Source organism: Canis lupus, chromosome 21 (genome assembly GCF_011100685.1).
Source record: "Canis lupus familiaris isolate Mischka breed German Shepherd chromosome 21, alternate assembly UU_Cfam_GSD_1.0, whole genome shotgun sequence".
In the NCBI taxonomy this organism is placed as follows: domain Eukaryota; kingdom Metazoa; phylum Chordata; class Mammalia; order Carnivora; family Canidae; genus Canis; species Canis lupus.
This window is the reverse complement of record NC_049242.1, coordinates 16,247,733-16,267,349: the sequence shown is the minus strand read 5'-3', so window position 1 is coordinate 16,267,349 and position 19,617 is coordinate 16,247,733. Positions and strand designations below refer to the sequence as shown.

Below are 19,617 nucleotides of genomic sequence, written 5' to 3'. Positions count from 1 at the left end.
GACAGAACCCTAGTCTATTTATTTCACAAGTAAAAACAAGACTCTCACATTTGTATCATGTATTACAGCTCAAGAATGACTCACTCAACTCTGACACAGGATCCTCCTGGGGAAGGAGAAGGAGGCTAGCTTTTTCGCCCCATTTTACAGAAATAGGATTTGAAATCAAGAGTGACTTGCCTCAGGCCAACACAGCATGTCAACAACAGAGCCAGAGGACCCACACACTCCTGTCCCCTGACACTGAATCAGAGCTGCCATGAGGGCCAACGAGGTCTGCAAATGTAAATCCCTACCAGGCAAGGGCACAGGCATAATAAGCACCAGGGGAGGCTGACACAGACCCATGGATGGGAAGGATCTCAAAAGCAGCCCTTGGGAATATTTTTTCAGACATACAAAAAAAATAAATAAATAAAGTAGGCCTGAGATCTCCGCAATATCATTTTTTTTTTACTTTTCTTTCTTTTAATTCTTTTTAATTCAATTAACTAACATATAACATATTATTGTTTTCAGAGGTTCTGTAATATCATTTTCAAAAAGCAAGACAATAAAATGTTTTATTTTATTCTTTGTAGACATCACCTCTTATATCTTCCTATTTCCTAGAAATATACCATAGATTTGGGATACCAGGCAAGTAAGGAAAAGGAAAGTTAACCCATGAAGCAGCATTTCATCGGTACGACCCAAAGCAAATGTCTGAATTCTCTTGTTGAAGTAAGAGTGCTCTTTCCCCTTCCATAGTAAGAAAGCATCACTGCACTGAGCACAGATCTGATTTTCCTAGAGGCAAGAGGGGGAGACAGGGCCACTGTGTAGGAGTCACTTGGGGCCCCAATCAGTTAGCTCCCCAGGCAGAACTAGTTTGTTTTGTACCATAGCACTCAGGGTGCAGGTACTTGACAGAGTCTTGGATGCGCCGGGAAATAACTGGCACCTTGTTTCCCATGGCAAAAGAAAGATGCCTTTCCTGCTCATTAATCCCTTTCCAAGATGGGGAGCTTCTGTATACAAAACATGTTTGCTCTAAAAAAGGTCTTTCCAGACCCAACTTGCTGTTTCCGTCTTCTGCACGAGCAGGCCGGGCTCCCTCCGCTATCCTTCTCCAACAATAAACAATACTGCCCTCAAAGAGCTCCGGGGGTTTGTCCCAATGCACACCCCACTGGGTTCTCTAAATTGGGCACTGCGTCTAATCTTTCCTCTGCAGAAGCTTTCCTGCGTCGGTTCGGCTGGACCGGAAGGGCCTCCTTATGGGCATCTTCAGCCTCCTCCCCCAGGCTGAGCACACAATGCAGCCTTGCCAGGCAGCCAGGGGGCAGGGCAGCCGCTCACAAGTGGTCTCGAGCACTTCCCTAGCCTGAGGGACGCAAGGCCTTTCCAGGACAGAGGTGTCTCCTTCCCTCCTTCCCTGCCAGAAGACTGTCACTCCAGGCTGGACCCTTCCTTCAGCTGTTTAAACGGATTCCCTCCTCACTGGAAGCATGAGAAAAAGGGAAAGGAAGCAAGTGTCCATGCGGTCTGCGACGCAAATGTATGAGAATAAGATACAAGAATTCTCCCAAGTTTGTCTCTCAAGTTTGTGCCAGGTCCTGTGTCACTCAAGAGGCCCTATTTGTTTAGGGCCTATGTACTTTAACACACATCAGCCACTTCATCCTTGAAACAACCCTGTGGGGAAGGAGGGGATTTCTTAGTTACCATTACTATCAATAGGGCTTTTACATCCATAGAGTACCTCAAGTTTCTAAGGGCTTCCCTGTAAATTATTTTATCTGCATCCTGGCAAATTCCTATGTAAAACTCTCCCTCAGCACAGCCCCCCAAAACACACGTGCACACACGCACACGTGCGCACACACACACTCACACACACACAGACACACACAGCATACCATAAGCCATCTGTCATCAAGGCCCACAGATGTTCTGTCAGAAATGTAGCCTGAATTCCCCGTTGGCACCACCTCTGTCCCTACCTCACCAACCAGCTCAGGCCCAGCCCGAAGCCCCCCCAGCAGCCGGTCTACCACGGACAGTATGTCAAGTGGCACAACTTTCCTCAACAGCAGGTTTTCAATATTCATCAAAAGCCTTAACAATTGTCCATACTCTTTGATCCAACAATTCTGCTTTTGTGAATTTTCCTAAGGAATGATGCCAAGATGTGTACAAAGATTTATTCATAAGAAAGTTCATTCCAGTACTACTTAGACTTGGCCCTAGAACGGAGAGAGTTGTAAAACCTCTACACAACAGAGAAGAGGTTATATTTTTGTTTTGGTTTTTCTTTGAGCCACATGATGTAACATTATGAAATACATACTTGGAAGGAAATACATTTTTAAAATGCTTACCTTACCTCTGAGTAGTGGGATTGTGGAGAGTTTATTTTCCTCTTTATATATTTATATCTTTTCTAAATTTTCTTCAATAAACAGGACATTTAGAGATAATAGATTATATTAAGTATCATAGAAGCTCAATACCAGTGAGAGAAACATGGGACAAACACACATGTACACAGCTAGTGACCAACCACATTCAATTCGCACTCCTAGGAAATAGGCTCTTAGCAGGTACGAACGAAAAGCCATTAACAGAGTTCAAACCTTTCATGCAGTAAGCTCACCACTGGGAATCCACTTTAAGGAAAGACCTGAACAAACTCAAAATGCTAAATGAATAAAAATGTTCATTACATCTTATCTAAAAGAACTGGAAACAATCCAAATGTCCAACAAGGGATTGTTCAGTATGAAACATCAACACCATGGAATGCAAAGCAGCCATTAGAAATGCCAATTATGAAAACTATGTGAAAATATGAAATAATGTTGACAATAGGCTATAAAATAAAAAGAATACACAAAGCTGCATTTCTCAGGACTGCAGCTATGAAGAATAAGCATGTATGTGAACAAGGACATCTCAAAAGTAAGAACCTGTTGTGTTAGGATTATGGGATTACGGGGAGCTTTTTATTTTTTCATTTTGTCCTTTTTTTTTCTAACAAGTTTTTGACATTTTGCATGCACCACAGGCACATTTTTTAAAACTTGGAAAACACAGAAAAGGGGAAAATAATCACTCTCAGCATTTTGATGCATTCCTCCCTGTCTCTTTTTCCCACGTGCTAGGTGGTTTGGTTTGGTTTTTATCTCTGAAATCATGTCAAGGTTTTCTTTAAAGCACTTACAAAATCATTTCAATTTTTAAAAAGATTAGTGAACTTACCATAAGACCTGCAAGAGAACGTAGCAGTGGGTTTTCTCTAGTGCCATCAAGAGAATTTACCTAATACAATGTCTATTTATAAACAAAAAACAGGCATATTTGCACTGTTGCCACAACAGATGGATTGATCAAAGTTCCTGAACACTTGCAGAGACTCTTAGGCCTATTTCAGTAGCAGAAGTCAGGAGCAAGGAGAATCCTGTGTTACCAAAGCTAACATCGTTGGAAATTAAAAGGAATTTTATCAGAGTTTGGAAAGAAAAAAATCAAACGATGTACCAAGTTTTCACATCAGAAAAAAGTTTGAGGAGAACAAATCCAGTTGGTCATTAGGTCTAGGAAATTTAACCTCCTTTATATGTCTCACACCCTCCTTCTCCTGTCTATCTGTCCTGACTTTCATTGGAGCCAACCTCTCATACCTTGGCAGCAGCAGCCCTGTTCTCCATCCAGGCCACATGGACTCCTTCCACAGAGAGACACAGAGACAGGGAAAATCACTACGCAGTGCATGAGCTCTGCTGCCCCTTGCGTGAGTATGGGCCCTGGAAGGAGTGAGAGGGCAGGCTCAGTCGGCTGTCGCCATGGAGGGGCTCAGTTTCTGCAGGCGTGTGACTCTTTTGTGCTTTTTGAACAGGGCCCCTCAACACAAGCTGATTATCCATCTCTTACATGTATTCTATTAAAGACTGCCCTCGGTTCCAAGGCTAGGGGAAAAGCTGCTGCCTTGGGTTCAGTGCGACAGGAGGTGCTACTGCTGGCATAGCAAGCCTCACCCAAATACTCTTCACTTTAAGGACAAAGGTAACTGCATGTTTTGCCTCAGAGGCTTTTAGAAACTAACCCATGTACAAGATGCAATGCAACAACACTGCAACCTTCCCAGAGAACTAATGTGGCCATGTCATTCCCACACTTCAATCTCCTCAGGGGCTCCCGGCTGCCCACACAAAGCTGTGAGAGGAAGTACAGTGCCCTGGTGAAGAGGGCAAACTTGAGAGCCAAACTGCCTGCCTGAGTCCTGCCCCGGCCCTTTGTGAACTGAGTGGCCTTGGTCAAGTTCCCCATCCTCCTGGTGCCTGTGTTTCTTTGTAAACAAGGATTAAAACGGTACCTACCACACAGGGTCATGGCACAGATTAAAGGAATTAATAAAGAACAAAGAAAAGAATCTGGCATATAGGAAGTACAGGGTAAAAGTTACATGCTGTTCCTATTATTGCTATTGTTGGAGAAAGTTCAAATTCTCTAGCCAGGCATACAGAGCCGTCCATGACTCAGGCCAACCCATCTCTCTAGCTTTGCTTCTCATGACCTTTGAGTTACCACTGCCACTGTGACACGCAGCCACGCCAGCCTCTCAGTGCAGATCCCAAGGCAGGTTCATTCCTCCACAATTTGCTCACACAGCCATTCTCTCCTTGTTGGCTGAAGAGCAATCACAGATCTCTGAAACCTTCCTTTCCCCTCAATGTGGATTAGCCACTCCCTCCACTGTGCCTCTGCTATGTTCTATTAAGACTCTTTTCATAGACACTTTATTATCCTCATTGATTTATGTATCCTACTTCCTCCACCAGGAAACAGAGGACCCTAAGAAATCTTAACTGTATCCCCACTGCCAGGCACTCAGTCGACCCTAAATATTTATTAAGTAAAATGCAAAAGAAACATTGATCAGAACACACAAAGCTGGAAATACTTTTCAGGGAACCTGAACACCGGGATTTAGAAATCAAATCCCAAAATACTTTGACTCCAAGGAGAGTTAATTGGAGAAGATCATATAACCAAAGAGAAGAAAATTATTATTTCCCAGGAGAAAGCTAAGTCTTGTTATATGTGTATACTAGGGGAGGGAGACAGAAGTGACATTAATAATGGTTCTAAACTAGCTGACTCTTCATTAAATAGTACTTTTCAAATCTTTTCTTCAGAAAAAAATGTAGAGTCATAGCTGATTGGGGAGTACCTTTCACCTTGCTGAGAATGTAAGCTATCTCAACAGAAAATCCTACAAGAGACCCAGACCATAAGAAAAAAAAAGAATTAATCTTTGTTGAACATCTATGACAAGCCAGGTACTTAAAAAAATATTTTTTCTATTTATTAAATACAATATGGTAGCACAGAATTCACTTCACATGCATTACCAAGTTTGACAGAGTACATCCTAAAGAACTCTGAGACATAAGTATTCATCCTAAAGACATCCTAAAGACATAAGACAGAGTACATCCTAAAGAACTCTGAGACATAAGTATTCATCCTAAAGAACTATGAGAACTCTGCATTCTACAGATGAGAAAAATATATTTACTCATCCCATATATCTGTAGTGAGCATCTACTATTGTGCGAGTACTGATCCAGAAGCAGAGGTTACAGCAACAAAGAAAAAGTTCCCCAACTTCAGAGAGTTCACATTCCAGTTGGGCAGCAAACAGCAATGAATGAATGGGGAAATGAGCATATACATTAGTGAACAAGAAAATAAGATAATGCCAAGTTTTTACTTGTAGAGAACTAAAATAGGAAGAAGGGACAGAGTGACTAGACAGCAATTTTATTTATTTTTTAAGATTTTATTTATTTATTTATTTGACAGAGAGTGAGAGAACATAAGCAAGGGGAGCCACAGAGGGAGAAGGAGAAGCAGACTCCCCACTGAGCAGGGAGCCTGATATGGCACTCGATCCCAGAACCCTGGGATCATGACCTGAGCTGAAGGCAGACACTTAACCAACTGAGCCACCCAGGCGCCCCAACATAGCAATTTTAGAGTGGGACATCAGAGAAGGCCTCTTCGAGGTGGCTATATTTAAGATGAGATTCAAATAAGAAAGATCAAGCATATGTAGATTGAAAGAAAAGTATTTCATTCTGAAGGAAGAACTAGGGCAAAGGCTGTAAAGTGAGAATGGACTTTGGCAAGTTCAAGGAACCAAAACCAAGCACAGTGAGGCTGATGCACTGTCAGTGATAAGTGGGCTGAGTGAGTGACATGGGGCAGGTCACAGAGACCTTGGTCTGCCAGGGTGAGGAGTGTGGATTCATGCCAAGTGCAATGGGAGGCCACCTGCAGGGGCAGGGGGCTGGGGAGAGAGTGTGGCACAGACCAATAAACAGGGTTAAAGATTTCTCTAGTCTCTGAAATAGAGGGGATTATGGTATAGATACAAGCAGAAGCAAGAAGTCTAGTTAGGAGGTCACTGCAAGTGGTCTAGGCAGAGGATGATGTGGCTTGGACTAGGATGCTGGTGCTGGAGATGGTAGGAAGGAGATAAATTTGGGAATGTTTCTGAAGACAGAAAAGATAGGACTTGCTTAAGGAATGGATGATAATAGGAGAAAAAAGAAAGAAATCAAAAGCAATGCCTAGATATTTTGCCTTGAGTACTCGGGGGGATAGTACTTATGGGGGTGGGGGGGAAGACTTACTGGGGTGGGAAAGACTGAAGGAAGAACAAGTTTTGGGTAGAGACAAAGTTAAGAGTTCTCTTTCAGCCATGTAAAATGTGCATGCAAGTGCCTCTTAGATACCTTATCTGGACATGAATCTGGAGTTGCAGAAAATATTTGAAGGTAAAGATTTGAAGGCCAAATTTGAAGGCCATTAGCAAGTAGATATTACTGAAAGTCATTGGATTAGAAGAGGATACCTATATCTCAGAGAAAAGAAGGGGCTATTTCAGAATGTGAAGCACATCACCATTTAGAAGTGGAGAAGAGAAGGAGGAGAACCCAGAGAGGTTAGGAAGAGACCCAGGAAAGTAGAGTGTCCAACTTGACCCAGTAATTGCACTACTAGGGATTTACCCCAAAGATACAAATGTGGTGATCCAAAGGGGAACCTGCACCCCAATGTTTGATAGCAGCAATGTCCACAATAGCCAAACTATGGAAATAGCCCAGAGGTCCATCCACAGATGAATGAATAAAGATGTAGTCTATATATACAATGGAATACTACTCAGCCATAAAAAAAATTGAAATCCTGCCATTTGCAATGACATGGATGGAACTAGAAGATATGCTAAGTGTGGGCAGCCCCAGTGGCCCAGCGGTTTGGCGCCGCCTTCGGCCCTGGGTGTGATCCTGGAGACCCGGGATCAAGTCCTGCGTCAGGCTCCCTGCATGGAGCCTGTTTCTCTCCCTCTCCCTCTGCCTGTGTCTCTGCCTCTCTCTCTCTCTGTCTGTCTTGAATAAATAAATAAAATCTTAAAAAAAAAAAAAGATATGGTAGGTGAAATAAGTTAATCAGAGAAAGAAAATTATCCTATGATCTCACTCATATGTAGAATTTAAGAAACAGAGGATCATAGGGGAAGGGAGGAAAAAATAAAACAAGTTGAAATCAGAGAGGGAGACAAACCATAAGAGACTCTTAATCATAGGAAACAAACTGAGGGTCACTGGAAGGTTTGGGGTTGGGTGGATTGGGTAACTGGATGATGGACATTAAGGAGGACATATGATGGAATGAGCACTGGGTGTTACATAGGACTGATGAATATCACTGACCTCTGCCTCTGAAAGTAGTAATAAATTATATGTTAATTCATTGAATTTAAATAACATTTTTATTTTTATATTTTTTAAAGATTTTATTTATTTATTTATTTATTTATTTATTTATTTATTTATTTATTTATTTATTCATAGACACACAGAGAGAGGCAGAGACACAGGCAGAGGGAGAAGCAGGCTCCATGCAGGGAGCCCGACATGGGACTCGATCCTGGCTCTCCAGGATCACACCCCAGGCTGCAGGCGGCGCCAAACCACTGCACTACCAGGGCTGCCCTAAATAACATTTTTTAAAAAAGAAAGTAGAATGCCTAAGAAAACAGCAATCAGCATTGTCAAATGCTGCTGAGAAAATGAGCAAGATTAAAAGAAAGCAACGGCCTTTGACTTGGTCACATGAAGGTCATTCATTGATTGCAATGACAAGAATAGACCTGGTGGAACAATGGGGAGAGAGGAGAGCGAGGTAAAGATGTCAAAGCCCAAACTATGGACAACCTATAAGTTTTACTGAGAGAAAGGACTTGAAGACAGCTAGAGGTATAAACTACATAATGAATTTATTTTGGAATAGTTAAGGGACAAAATTAGAAAACATTTTGGGATTTTGGATGGGGTGGGGGGAACTGTTGTTTATTTGCAGATGAATACAGAAGCATGTTTATTTGCTATTGAGAATTATCCAGTGATGAGGGTAAACCTGATAATGGCAGAGAGAAGGGGCATAATTACAAGACCAAAGATCTACAAGACTTAATCTTAAGAAAATTAATAATGTGCCTAAGATAAAAGAATTGGTAGCCTGGGGAGCTGGGAAACTAATCAACTCTGTTTTGACTAGTAAGTACACCTTTTTTTCACAACACTATTATTGTAATATAATATAGTAGCATTTAAAAAAGATCCCAACTCCAGGCTCTGAAGATAATCAGGACAGAGTTAGAAAGAATCTTTTTTTTTAAAGATTTATTTATTTATTTACTTGAGAGAGAGAGAGAGAGGAGGGGGTTGAGAGGGCAGAGGGAGAAGTAGGCTCCCTGCTGAGCAGGACTCAATGCAGGGGACTCTGAGATCATGACCTGAGCCAAAGGCAGATGCTTAACTGACTGAGCCACCCAGGTGCCCCAGAGTTAGAAGGAATCTTAAGAGAACTTTGGAGCGCCAAGACAAACACACACACCCTTCTTCTTTTTTTTTCCCTAAAGATTTATTTATTTATTTATTTATTTATTTATTTATTTATTTATTCATTCATTCATTCATTCATTCATTCATTCATTCATTCAAGACAGAGAGAGAGAGAGAGAGAGAGAGAGAGAGAAAGAAAGAAGCAGAGACACAGGCAGAAGGAGAAGCAGGCTCCATGCAGGGAGCCTGACGCAGGACTCGATCCTGGGTCTCCAGGATCACGCCCCGGGCCGAAGGCAGCACCAAACCGCTGGGCTATTGGGGCTGCCCCACACACCCCCTTCTATATAGGCAAGCTCTGTTCATCACATAGACTGCTGAATGTCATTTCTATTTGCACACCTGGTTGTAATTCTACTAGCTGTAGGACCTTCAATTATTTCCCTTATATATTCAGAGTGAGTTTGAGAAGAGGACAGGGACACTGAGATAAATCACAGTGCGGTATAAGGGGAATGCCGTTGAATAAACTCTGGTGACCATAATAAGGAAGTAAAAATATGTTTTTAATGCCAGTTGTGTGTTTATATTCAGCAAAAGCAAAGGTGAGAATGAAGTACATGGTCATTCATTTCTCTTTTCTTTACACACCTATCCCAGGAAGCCAGTGACAGTGATGATGCCAAGAAGTGGCTTCTTGTCATCTGTTTCCCAGACCCACGCGTCCCCTCCACATGACAACATAGCATCACCTTTCTCACACCTGGGTTCCCATTACTTCTTCTAGTTAACCTTTTCCTCAGGGCAATATGGATGCCATCTCCCCCAGGAACTTTTATAGCACTAAGAACTAGTACCACATAAATTTGGCTCTTGATCATATGAAATATTTATTTATTTATTTAGAGTTTATTTACTTATTTAAGAAAGAGAGAGAGAGCAGGAGCAGGGTTAGGGGCAGAGGCAGAGGAAGAGGGAGAAGCAGGCTCCCTGCTGAGCAGGACTCAATCCCAGGTCCCTGGGATCATGACCTGAGTTGAAAGCAGACACTTAACCCACTGAGCCACCCAGGTGTCACAATCATATGAAGTCTTAAAATTATTCTCCAATTCCAGTATCACAGGGAGAGGAGAGTAAGAGTGCTTTTCAGTCAGAAATTCAAGATACTTGTTGGCCACTGATACTTTGAAAGGTAACTTAGTAGTACAAAGATGCAGATGGATCTGCCTTGAAATTGTGGCTTTGTTCCAACTCCAACACACTAAGTGATCTTGGGCAAGTCACTTTCTGAACCTCAGCTCCCCTACACAGAAAAAGGGAATAATACTACCATTGCCTACCACCTGAGTATGTATCTAAAACACGCTGGATAGTCTGCTCTTTAGTGGAAAACTCTACAAACCTATGGTTTTCAAAACCAGGTCTGAAATGCTTCTTCGACCTGTTTGCAACACCCTGTCAGCCTCTCCTCACTCCTAGCCTACTTCACTTTCTCATGCTGGTGACAAGGAAGTCATCATGCTCTCACCCAAAGCTTTGTCACCTGATCCCTTCAGTCCCTGTGCCTCACTCCACCTTGCTCAGGTAGGTTTTCCCACATTACCCCGACCTTAGTTCATCACTGCACTTACCCCATTGCTTATTTATTTACAGGACTATCTACTCCATAAAACAAAGGTTGCCTGAAGGAAAAGACTGAATTGTATTCATCTGTGTATCCCCAGCAGCACAGTGCCTGTTGCACATAGGTACTTTTTTTTTTTTTAAGATTTTATTTATGTATTCATAGAGACACACAGAGAGAGAGAGAGAGAGGCAGAGACACAGGCAGAGGGAGAAGCTGGCTCCATGCAGGGAGCCTGACGTGGGACTCAATCCAGGGTCTCCAGGATCACACCCTGGGCTGCAGGCGGCGCTAAACCGCTGCACCACCGGGGCTGCCCAGGTACTTTTTTTTTTAAAGATTTTATTTATTCATTTGAGAGAGAGAGGGAGAGAGCATGAGCAGGGGTAGGGGCAGAAGGAGAGGGAGATGCAGACTCCCCACTCAGCAAGGAGCCAGATACCGGTCTCGATCCCAGGACCCTAAGATCATGACCTGAGCTGAAGGCAGATGTTTAACCAACTGAGCCACCCCAGGCACCCCAGGACTTACTTCTACTTCACCATGTTTGGCATATAACCAGTCATCAGAACATTTGATTTATATTCTCAGCATCTCCTGGGTTGGCTTCCCTATTCTGCTTTAGGACCAGGCTCTTATACTAGCCCTCTATCTTTGCTGTGAGTTCTCTCCCAGATCTAGATCCTTGATCAGTGAGGGTCCCAAGCTCCAGAACCGTCTTGAGTTCCCACCCTTGCCAGTACCCTCTGAACTCTAAGGATGACTCCAGGATGACTTAGCTAAGGCACTGGTGCAGTACTGCATACATTTCTGGAGCACCTTTATGTGAGGTAATGTCCCAGATGCAAAAGTGAGATGCCATGTACAAGGAATTTATGACTTACTGGGGGGTAAGGGAAGAGTCAGGGAGACAATTAGATGAAAACAATACAATTCACTGATGAAAAAGGTTTTATATCTCTGGGGAAATTCAGGAAAGCCTTAGAGGAAGAGGCATTTCAATAGGGCCTTAAAGCACTGAGGCGCTGTTTCCAGAGTTGTATATTTTCCACGAAACAGAACACCAAAGTGCCCCGCTCCTCCAATGAAAAGAAAAGTAAGTGGAGGAAATGCAGCCTACTGTGTGCCCCACTTGGAGATTCACAAGGCACAGGAGGGAGGCTCTGACAAGTCCTGAAGTACACAACCCCACTTTAGTGTTTAATCCAGCATCCCAAATTTGTTTGGCTTCCCAAATTTGGTTGTTTTTTGTTTTGTTTTGTTTTGTTTTAAGATTTTTTAAATTTATTCATGAGAGGCAGAGAGACATAGGCAGAGGGAGAAGCAGGCTCCATGCAGGGAGCCCAACGTGGGACTCAATCCCAGGTCTCCAGGATCAGGCCCCGGGCTGAAAGCGGCGCTAAACCGCTGAGCCACCCGGGCTGCCCTGGCATCCCAAATTTGCCCACCAGTTCTCCATCTCTTTCACCTTGGAGGCTGTATGTAGCATTTTGAGGAAAGGACTTGAAAAAAACTAAGGTTACTGTTACGCTTTTAAAGTTATATATTTGCACTGGAAAAGACCTTGCCTAGATAATATTTTAACATCAGATTTTTTAAAACAATATAATCAGCAATTTAAAAAATTCCCCCAGCGGTTCATCCCAAAAAGAAAAAGCAATGGGAAGCCTCACAGAACTAAGTAGCTGTCCAGACAGAACAAATGGGTTCCTTCAGTGTGAAGCGGTGTGCAGACCACAAGCCATTCTATCGGGGGAGGAAGGGAAAAAAACCCATCTCTGCCAGAGTCCATTCCTTCTATGGTAGGATGTTTACCCTCCCCCCAATCCCTCCAACATGCTGACTGGGTAAAAAACACCAGACTTAAAAGCAAAGAGAACGACATTGCGTAACAAGCACAACAACAAGCCGAGGAGGCAGGTTTCCCTCCCTGATATTTACCAAAACACAGTGTGCCTGCAAAGAGGGAGGCAAAGGGGGCATTGCACGCTTGTCTGTCCCCACCCTGGCGGCTTCGTGCTGAGCTATCCAGTCTGTGAGTTAACAAATGTTTCCTGGGAGTGAGGCACTGTGCTCACATACAGAGAGAAACAAGATATAGTCCTGCTCCTAAGTCCCGCCTCACAGGCCAACAGGGAAGAAGGCAGGTAAACAAACTGCAATGCAGGCACTCAAAGTGCAAGCAGGCAATTCTAGAATAAGAGGTGAGTGCAAAATGCCAGCGAGGCACAAAGGCAGGCACTCTTTAACTGTGCCTGGGCTTAAGGTCAGAAGAGAGGCGTGTTAAAATAAGAAGATTCCTCTTAGTTCTCAGGAGATTGGAAAGGAGTTTTCCTGGCAAATAAATCTGTCTACCTATCTATAAGGAATCCGGTAGGACAGAGCAAAACTAGAGGAGGGGAGAAGCAGCTGATCTGATCTTCCTGGGAAAGTAGCATGAAGAACAGATGCATCTAATTTCACTTACTCCTGAAACCCTACAAAAATTCGGTAGAGACTTTTTGGTCTTTTTTTTTTTCTTCTTCTTCTTCTTTTTGGTCTTAATAACAAAACCATTCAAGTTCAGGGAAAGAGAAGATAATGGTGTCAAATTTTGGAAGCTTGGGAAACAGATGAACAAGTAGTAAGTGAGGGCAGACTCCAGAAATCTGAATCCTAAACCAGATGCAGGAAGAGCTGAGTGTGCAGCTGATGGAAACCACAGAGTCCTGACCAGGCCCAGGATGGCAGTACCGTGTACTCCTAGAGCGGCGGGACAAGATGGGGAAATGAAGAAACCGGGGAAAGCAGCCTGAAAAGAAGTTAAACCCTGAGATCCTTCTCTGCACTGACAGAATTCTGGAGGCTCAGAGGCTAGAGAGCATACAACAGAAATGTCCAGTATGTGTTTTAAAATAATCTGGCGAAAGGGGGTGGGGAGGACACAGATGAAATAAAAATGTCCGTGAAGGAATCGCTGGAGAGCCTGGGGGCTCAGGAATCAGGATTCATTGCACCATCCTCTCTACTTTGTAGTCTTTGGAATTTTCCATAATAAAAAGTAAGAGTGGCTCTGGTCCAGGAGTACCCAGGATGGTTAAAAGGGAACATAAAACAAACAAGGGCACTCTGTCTGCTGAAGGTGAAGTACAAGTTTCCCATTCCCTCTCCTCTAGAGAGTTCCCTCTTCCCTCTCCCAGCAAAGAGATGGGGAAGGCTCCTCCAGAGCAAACACAACCAAGAAAAACCTGAAGATGCTGCCTCAGGGGTTCCCAACAAACAATCCACCCCCATCACACCACAGTTACTGATCTCTGTCCCATACTCAGTTTCCTGACAGCTTCCTAAACATACAACTCACATACTCAATTCACCCTTTTCAAGTGTGCAATTCAGTGGTTTTTAGTATAGCCACAAAGCTGTACAACCATCATCATGATCAATTTTAGAGCATCTTCATCACCCCAAATAAAGTCTTATACCAATTAGAAGTCATGCCATCCGTATTCACCCCACTCTCCAGCCCCAGGCAACCACTTAATCTATTTTCTGTCTTTATAGATTCGCCTATTCTGGAAATTTCATATAAATGAAATCATGCATTCTGTAGTCGTTTTTGAGTGGCTTCCTTCATACCATGTTAAGGTCTTAACAGTTGCTTTTGTTTTTGTTTTTATCGCCCCCACCCTTTAATTAGACCACAGAGCCAAGGATCACATTCAAAGTGACATCTCAGGAAAGCCTCTAATGAAGATACAGACCACAGCAAACACACAAAAAAAAGCAGCTTGAAGGAAATGGATACTATGTGAGGAACAGAGCAGGGTAGGAGGGAAAGACCATTAATATTCTTACAAAAATGAAATAAAGGGGGATCCCTGGGTGGCTCAGCGGTTTAGTGCCTGCCTTTGGCCCAGGGCGTGGTCCTGGAGTCCCTGGATCAAGTCCCACGTCGGGCCTCCTGCGTAGAGCCTGCTTCTCCCTCTGCCTATGTCTCTCTCTCTCTCTCTCTGCCTGTCTCTCATGAATGAATAAATAAAATCTTTAAAAAAAATGAAATAAAATTATAGCTGTGAATGGCTGTGAATGAAAACAGGATGCTATAGAAAAGAATCATCAAGAAGACAAAAAAAAGAGCTCTTGGAAACTGACAACTTAGTAGCAGAAATTTAAAAAAAAAAACAACCTCAATAAAAGGATTGGAAGATGAAGTTGAGAAAATTTTCTGAAGAATAGAAGCACAAGACAAAGATATGGAAAACAGGAGACATTAAGAATATTCTAGAGAACCAATACAGAAAGTCCAATAACTGAGTGAAAGAAATTCCAAAGGGGGCATCCAGGTGGTTCAGTTGGTTGAGTGGTGACTCTTGGTTTTGGCTCAGGTCACAATCTCATGGGTCAGGGCTGGGCTCTATGCCCAGCAGGGAGTCTGCTTGATGGTTCTCTCCCTTTGCCCCTTCTCCCACTCACTCTCTAAAAATAAAATCTTTATTTATTTTTTAAATAATTTTTAAAAAGATTTTATTTATTTATTTATTCATGAGAGACAGAGAGACAGAGAGAGAGAGAGAGAGAGAGAGGCAAAGACATAGGCAGAGGGAAGGTAGGCTCCCGGCAGGAAGCCTGATGTGGGACTTAATCCCGGGACTCCAGGATAATGCCATGAGCCAAAGGCAGAGGCTCAATTGCTGAGCCACCCAGGCGTCCCTAAAAATAAAATCTTTAAAAAAAGAAAAGAAATTTCCAAAAAAAAAGGAAGAGGAAATTTCCAAGAAAGAACAGAAAAACAAAAAGAAAAATCATAATTAGATAAAACTTCGAAGAACTAAGGGATACACGTTGCCAGATCCAAAGGTCCTGCCCACAAACACAGTGTGAAATTTCAGAAAACCGCAAAGATTATATAAGCTATCAGAAAGAAAAATCAAACGAACAGGCTATATACAAAGAATCAGAAATTAAAACGTTTCCAACTTTTCAACACCTTCAATAAAAACAAGACAGTGAAGTAAAACTTTCAAAATTCTGGAGGAAAATGAATTCCGACCAAACTACATGTCAAAAGTGAGAATAGGACAAAAATATTTTCAGATCTACAAGAGCTCAAAAATTCACATTCCATTCACCTAAGAAGTTCCTGGAGGATATCCTTCATCAAGCGGTATACAAGAAACAGGAGTAGAGACAATCCGTGGAATGTCCCAAAATGACTATCATATGAAGAAACCAACCAGACTGGACAAGTAGAGCTCAAGGGACAGGCATATTGAAGATGGTCATCACCAAAAACCCTACTGCCATTATATCCTTTTTGGTGTTGTTGGTCTAAATATTTTTAATATAGGATTATAAAATTTTCAGACATACTGAAAAGTAAGCCCGTGATGCTCATCACCAATTCAATATATGAACATTTTGGCCTGTTAACTTAATCTACACCCTTTTCTCTATTTTTACTTTGTTTCAATGTTTTATAAAAATTCCATATTATATCATTTCATTTCAGTGTACTTCAGAACCCACCTCTATATTATCCATTCTCTACATCACAATATTATTATCATGCCTAGGAAAACTAATGTTAACCACTTGATATCAGTCAATAAGACAATTTCCCCAACATCTCAAAAACGCTTTTTTATGATTAGACTGTTATGGGCTGAATTGTGTCTCCCCTGACCCCCAAATGGAAGCCCTAAGCCCCCATACCTCACAATATGGCTATAATTTGAGATAGGGCCTTTAAAGAAGTAACTAAGTTAAAAATGAGTCCTTCAGGGTGGTCTTTTATCCTACATGACTGATACCCTTACAAAAAGAAAACAGATTAAGATATACAGAGAGACACTGGGAAACATGTGTACAGAGGGACAACCATGTGAAGAGGGAGTAGGGAGTGACCATCTCTAAGCCAAAGAGAGAGGCCTCAGGAAAAATCTACCTGCCAGCACCTTGATCGGACTTCCAGCCTCCAATACAGTGAGAAAATTAATTTATGGGACACCTGTGCAGTTTACTTGGTTAAGCATCTGACTCTTGATTTCAGTTCAGGTCATAATCTCAATGTCATGAGATTAAGCCTGTGTCAGGCTTTGTGCTGAGCATGGAACCTGCTTAAGATTCTCTCTCTTCCTCTCCTTCTGCTTTCTCCCCAGCTCGTGCTCTCTCTCTCTCTCTCTAATCTTTCGCTCTCTAAAAAAGTAAATTAATTAATTAATTTTTAATTTAAAATAAATTTCTGTTCTTTAAGGCTACCCAATATACGGTATTTAGCAAACTAATACATAGAGTATCTGAACCCAAAAAAGATTCATATATTACATTGATTGTAAATTTTGAAGCTACGTTATTTTTTTCATGCCACTGACTTGTTGCAAAAGCTAAATCAGCTGTCCAATAATCCGCATTTATCTGTTTGCTTATTAGAGTGTAATTTAATTTCTTCTACCTTTCTAATAAATCAAAGTTAGCTTTAGGGTCTCAATTAGATTTAGGGATCAATTTTTAGGTAAGAACATTCCATAGACAGTAACTGCATACTCTCTCTCTCTCTCTCTCTTTTTTTTTTTTTTTTGCATACTCTCTTTTTAACCTGTTAAAGAATGACAGGTAAACTTGGTCCAGACTTTTTTCTGACTCTGCCTGCTTGACCTTGTGCTAATGAAGCACCTGCTTATCCCCTCCATGCTGTCTATGTGGGTTAGCTGATGGTATTCACTTCATCCCACAGAGGAGTTTTGCTCTGAACTACTCCCTGACAGCTGGAGAAATGAGAGGTACAAAAGACAGAATAGTCCATTCTCTGTGACCATACTCTACCAGATGTCCAGTGCCTGACCCACTTTATACCCCCATCAGATGCCCTCATATGGTGGGCTTTAAACTTCCTAGGACCCACTTACAACTTTGCCCACTGACTTCCCCATTAGTACCTCTTGTAATCTCTAGGAAAGCTAAAGCAAGACTATGAACCCAAATCAGCTTATTTTTAAACCTAATAGTGGCACTACTGCCCTTTTCTTTTTAATTTAAATTCAATTAGCCAACATATAGTACATCAATCATTTCAGATGTAGTGTTGGATAATTTATCAGTTGCATATAATACCCAGTGCTCATCACATCACATGCTCTCCTTAATGCCCATCATCCAATTACCCCATCCCCCCCACCTCCCCTCCAGCCAGCCTGTTTGTCTCCTAGAGTTAAAGAGAGTCTCCCATGGTTTTTCTCCTTCTCTGATGCTTGCTAGATTTGTACTTGCTCCTTGTTTTAAAAAACTAACCAATATACAGTTTAGTAATACAAACATGTATGGTTAAACCATATAAAAGGTAAGAGAATAATCAACACAAAAGTCAGGATAATCATTGACTCTGGTGAGGAGAGAAGGGGACATGACTTGGGGGCAGAAGATACAAAAGCAGCTTCTAAGGCACCAATAACATTCAATTTTATAAGCTGAATGGTAGGTGCACAGTTTTCATTTTATTGTTCTTCAAGCTGTAAATCCATATTTAGAACACTTTTTGGTATACATGATACATTCCGTATTATTTTTTTGTGAGTAATCCACTGTGGCTAGAAGACAGGGTTTGAGGAATAATGTAAAAGGAGAAAAGACTGGAAATGGAGTTTACTCTGAAGGCAAATGGCAGCCTCAGTCATGCTCCCTTGGGAGTCAAGGAACATTTATACCCAAGATTAACTCAAATGGCCTTCTTACAATCTATCCATCAAGAATGACAGAAAAAAATCCTCTTTTTTCTTCCCCTACTAAGTCACCTAGAGATGACATATCTAACGTTGTAAGTGTCTTACTGGGAAACATAATAATATGGTTTTGATGTATTTTTCTGGTGAGAGAAGACTCAGCTTCCCCTAGGGAACACACTTGCCTCAAATTCTTAAATGACACAAAGCTGGGAGGGATGTAGAACAAATGTTTTAGATGACAGAACTGGGATATATCTTGGTGAGCTGGAGTGACAGGTCAAATCTAGCGCACTTGATAACAACATCTACCACTTACTGAGAACATACGATATGCCACAAGCTTTACATAATTTATTCTGCGGAAGTAAGTTGCCCGAGATCACAAAGCAAGTCAATTGCCCAAGATCACAAAGCAAGTCAATAGTGGAGTCATCATTTGAAACCAGATTTTCAGATTCAAATTCTAATCTCAAGTGAGATGTCAACAACCAGAAATTAACTCTTAAAAAACTGAATCCTCTTCATTTTGGTCTGTTACCCTCAGAGAAATGCCAATCAACCCCCACCCCTTTGGGCATCAGCACCTCAGGAAAATGATTAGATCAGACTTATTTCATTTATTGAGGTACCATTTGGGGACCCTCTGACAGCTGCCAAAAACCCTCTATCTACCCTAAAGAGTAAGTCTGTCATCCAGAGCAAGTGGTAAGAGGATTCTCTCTGTGACCCCATTCCCAGTCCAGCTGTGTTTGCTTCCCATCTGCATATTAAGAATTTGTAAAACTCAAGATATGCAGTTGTAGACAGTGGGCCCTTATCACAAAGATTGCTGAGCAAGACCCCTTAGCCAGCCTGTTCTCCACCTTCAATTTTCTTTTGTCCTCGGGGCCACTGTGATTTGATGGGTGTGTGTAGCCAAGAGAACAGCACCACCACCTACAATGCACGGTCATATCCAATGAGCAATCCCGAAAGACAGCCAGAGAATTTTAATGAAAACCAGAAAAGTCTTGGCCACTAAGTCCAACTGCAGTCCAGGCCCAACAGCCCCTCCCCCTGCAGCCTAGAATCCCTGAGCCAGTTTCACCCCAAGAGGAGGGAGGAAAATCCATACTGCATTCAGCAACATCTTCCATGGCAGCCACTTTCCAGGGTCATTTAGGTAAGAGGCAAGGTACATGCTGATTGCAGGAGGACCCAGGGACCCTGAGAAGCACAGGGTGCAGCAGCAACAGATCTGAGCCAACAGATTATGAAACAGTCTATTTAAAAAAAAAAGTCTTTCCTTCTGCCAAAGCTATCTGAACACAGCTGCATACAAGGCTAGTGAGGAATCTTAACAAGCTTAAAGGGACCGTATTTCAGATTCTCAAAAACCAAAGGTGGAAGAGATGAG

At 42.1% G+C, this 19,617-nt stretch overlaps 1 protein-coding gene across 2 annotated transcripts in view; it reads right to left on the bottom strand.

Annotated features, from left to right (window-relative positions):
• The window catches only part of RAB30 (RAB30, member RAS oncogene family), an 89,255-nt gene that overhangs the window by 33,619 nt on the left and 36,019 nt on the right, over positions 1 to 19,617 (bottom strand). The window lies entirely within an intron of this gene.